The sequence below is a fragment of the Hyalella azteca genome, unplaced genomic scaffold, assembly GCF_000764305.2.
Source record: "Hyalella azteca isolate HAZT.00-mixed unplaced genomic scaffold, Hazt_2.0.2 contig1595, whole genome shotgun sequence".
NCBI lineage: Eukaryota > Metazoa > Arthropoda > Malacostraca > Amphipoda > Hyalellidae > Hyalella > Hyalella azteca.
Genome location: NW_025931899.1, coordinates 50,985 through 55,827, shown reverse-complemented (window position 1 = coordinate 55,827; position 4,843 = coordinate 50,985).

The following is a 4,843-nucleotide window of genomic DNA, read 5'->3' as shown; positions in this document are numbered from 1 at the left end:
ATCTTCTCTCTCAGACCCCAGGATTGAGTTTTGAACACTGTATTCCCTGACAGGTGTCAGCACTAAGTCTTTCTTCTTACCACCATATCTTTCCCCTGTCCCGCAATAGATACAGTTACTTTTGTAATCAAAGCCGGTTCCAGTAGATCTCAGTTGGTGTGCTCCATCTTCAGAAGACTCATTTGCTCTTTTTCTGTTCTGGGCTTCAATACTGAATGACCTACAATGGTCCTTGTAATGGTGTTGCCCCAACGGGTCCCAGATACTGAAATGAAAATTAAATCACTTACTAAACAATTAACTGATCAGAAACTAGCTATGTAGCAGACAATTCCAAATTATGAATCAACCAATAATCAACAAATAACTGAATTGACAAACCTAAGATTTTGGTGCATCTTAGTGCTTAATGCTTTCAGTAAGAGGCAAATCAGAAATATAGATGAAATCAGTTAAAGGAAGGTACTCCAGACGGAAAAATAGAAAAGGACAGTTTGAGATTTTGACTTTGGAAAATTGAAGATAAAGTTATTAAATCGTGGGTCACAGCAAAGGAAACTAGTCCCTCTGCCAATATCAGAAACCACGTAGCTAATTTGAAATTTGAGGTATTAAGGATTGAATTGAATATTGATTTGTCCAGAGTACCATAGAAAAAAATTGTACATAGAGCGTAAATAATTAATATGAAAAAAAGCAACATTCACACCAATAAAATGATAGTGAAACAGTAATCAGGAAGATAATTAGAATCTGAAGGTCCTGTTGCTGTGCTGGCTGAAGTGATGGTAGGTGCAGAAATGAATAACTGAGAATTAGCTGAGTTGGAGTTAAGGCACGTAGCCAGATTGAACGTCTGAATGGTATGAATGCTTATGAAGGTGTCTCTAACCTAGCGGATACTGCTACCTACTTAAACTACGTAACTAAACTGAATACAACAAAACTGCGAACGCAACATGAACAGAAAACGACATATAGACAACAAATTTACAAATGATACAAAAATTATTAATGGTGGGAAAAATTTCCCACAAACTATCGTTATAAATTTCGCTTCCGATAATAATTAAAGCGCTCGTTTACGAGTAGATGGAAAAAAAATTTGATTCGACTTCATTTTATAATTTGCAAGCGACTCGTCCTCGTATTCTATACGACATTGATTTTCCATACAAACCATTAAACTAACCAAAACCAAAATTATTATTTTGTATGTTTTCGTTTAATTCAAACCTTTGATGAATGTAAATAAAACTTTCTTTGTTTTATTTACGCGTTGTTGTGCGTATAATTTATTTTTACTTTTTATTTTATCACATTATTGTCCAGTTTTGTTTTCGTATTGCGAGCATCTTTCAATTGAAAAGTTTGTTGTATTGGCCATCCAAAAATCATTTGCATAAACAATGAGACCAACGGCCGCGCACTGCCACATGCAGATGACTAACACTTTCCATGACTTATTCCATGGCTATTTATGATTTTTGATACCAACCATTTATCAACCGACGAATACATTTGATTTTAGTTGAATAACGTGATTTATGAATGCAACGTGAACAACGGTCATTTATGAGTGCAAGGAGCTGACGTTCGTCTGCACAAACGAGCGTTATGTTTCTGTTCAGTTTCAATTTAATTGTATATAGAATACAAACATTTATCCGTTCTATATTGGAATTCAGTGATTACCTGAAAATTTTCTTAAATATAGATCAGAGTTAATCCTGCCCTGATATTCGCACGACACCTTCTTTCTCACCGTCATTCCTGCTCTGATATACGCACGACACCTTCTTTCTCACCGTCATTCCTGCTCTGATATACGCACGACACCTTCTTTCTCAGCGCCATTCCTGCTCTGATATACGCACGACACCTTCTTTCTCACAGTCATTCCCTGTCTCTTATACACATCTAGATGTGTATAAGAGACAGAAGCTATATCTGCCCAAATCTACGAAGCTATATCTGCCCAAATCTACGAAGCTATATCTGCCCAAATCTACGAAGCTATATCTGCCCAAATCTACAAAGCTATATCTGTACAAATCTTCGAAGCTATATCTGCACAAATCTAAGAAGCTATATCTGCCCAAATCTACGAAGCTATATTTGCTCAAATCTACGAAGCTATATCTTCACAAATCTTCGAAGCTATATCTGCACAAATCTAAGAAGCTTTATCTGCCCAAATCTACGACGCTACATCTGCACAAATCTGCCTATAACTAGTGTCTAAGCCTCTCTGTTTCCAAACAAAAAAATTACTTACGCATTCATGCTCCGCTTGATCCTTGTCCTTCAGTCGAAAATTATATCATCCATGAGATTTATACTGTACTGATCCATGAAAATATTTCTGTGACATAGAATACATAAAGTTGAAATTACTAAATAATAGAAAATCGATAATATGAATAATTAATATTATCTGAAATGAATAATTCAGTTATGTTTGACGTTCTATGATATTCTTGATCTTATTTCTTCTATTTAAGCGTTCGGACAAACTCAAAGCCTTCCAATACGCTCATTGATTAACCTACAGGATCATTTTCTTGAAGCTCTAAGCAAGGCTTACTAACATCAATCGCGTGATCCTGATGAGTCATGTCGTAGATATAAGACAGAGGCTTGTTATCGTTTTAGCACAGGCTTTATTTAGCCTGGACGTACGAACGAATTTTGACATTTGACATACGCTAATTGATAACATCTACAGTATCTTTTCCCTGGAGCTCTTATCAAGGATTAGTATAATATTCTTTAGCTCTTCATCGCAATCAAAAGAGAGGTTATATATAAAGGGATCGACTGCAACGAAGTCTCACACACCTCTGCGCAACTTCACCTCTCTACTGTGGGTCATTATAAGCGTAATCGTAGCATGGTAATTTGATGTCTGAATTCAAAATAGTGTTGCATTCAATAATATTGTTTTTGTCTCGAATCTTTGCCAGATATTACTTCAAAAATTATTATTTCAAAATTTACCAAAGGAATCACCGTTTTTATTCTAACAGGATTTTGTAGATTCCTTCTATTTCAGATTTTTTAACATTTCCATCATAATTTTCTAAACGCGAAGAATAAAATGAGTTTTAGATCAACGGCGGTTGTTGTGCTCGTTGCCTCTGTCTTCCTGTCAGGTTCTTGGGAAGCTTCGATAGCTTCACTTGTGGCACTAGCAGCCTTGCTCAGGATAGCACGTAAGATTTATTTCAATAATTTAATGATCATTAGTGGCAAACGTTCCACGAAAGTAATACACTACATAAACTCTAGCAACATTGGCATTATAAGAACTGACAAAACCTGGGTGTTCCGAGATGGCTTTGTGATGGATATTGTTCCTGAATTTATAGTGACAATTTCAATACCTGATATGATGAAATTTGATATGATAGCAGAATTGGGATTAATTCTTGATAGTGAATCATATGTGTATGTTATTAGATATATTTTGTGAGGCATGATTATAGCATATTATTATATTTCTTGAAATTTTTTGTTCTCCCTTTGCAAGGGAAGTTACAAAAGTTACAACTTGCATGTTAATTTAATTTATTCAAAGCTCAGTTTGATCATTTTAAACGCTCTTGAAAACTCGCTATATGCGGCTACAAGTGCATTTAGGAGGCGGGCGCTCCAGATAGCGTGGCCTGGGACTGCTACGTCCTAAACACAACTGCGGATGATGAGGAACATGGAATTTCTACATGGAGTTCATGATTAAATTCATTATTATTTATGATAAAATAAAAACTGACTTATTTAAATAATTTAAATTTCAATTCGGTAATAATTTACTTATTATTAAATTTATTCATTCATGACCATATTTAATGAAAACCTAAATGGTGGTCTGAACGATCATCGTTTTTTTCTGTTTTGGATTGTAGCCACAACTTTATTCAAGTAGTAAGAGGTTTAGAGTCCACATGCAGCTTGTAATATTCAAAACTGCCCACATTTTCTTCCTACTCAGCTATAACAGACGAGGATTGGCAAGAGGTACGTGACTTCATACGGCTGTGACCTGAAGCCTGGTACATCCATGCACCAGCCAACCCGCCGTAACCAATTCAGCCTAATTACTTGAGTGATGACACTGAACTGATTCCACGCATGACATTCCAGCCTCACCACACAACATACACATCTAATTTATGCATATGATATGACATCATGACACACCGATGCAGACACATGCACCACACAGCTAGGTACAACCTTTTACATCACTCACCTATAGTGGGATGGCTCACGCAAGACAGACTCAAAACAGCCCTCACGAAATCAAGAAGCACTCTACCAAAAAATCAGACAAAGAAACATGAAAACAGACCTACAGTCCCACATCACCACCATGCAACATTCACATACACACGAAATTAAGATTTTTGGAGTCACTTCAATAGCTTTTGGTCTGCACATTCGCAACAACAAAACAAAAGGCAGATCTAAGATAAACACTTTAATAGCCCTAATAGGAACAACATTCGGATGAAAAAATTAAACCTTACAGTAGTATTGAAATAGTACCTACGCTCAGTGCTGGACCTGAGCACCTGCCATCTAACCAACGCTCCACAACCACATACAAACCATACAAAACACAGCACCCAGAATCGCATTATAGGCAGCACACAGACCTCACCGTACAGTGCCCCCACTGCCAAATACTCACCCACACAGCACCCACAACTATACAGTCATTCAGCTGTGTGGTCCGAGCGCCTCGGGTTGTGGTCTTTCTTTGCGACGCGGGCTTCCTGACGTCGCCGGACCCGAGCAACAATTAAAAACAGATTCAGCAAAGCAGCCAACAAACCCA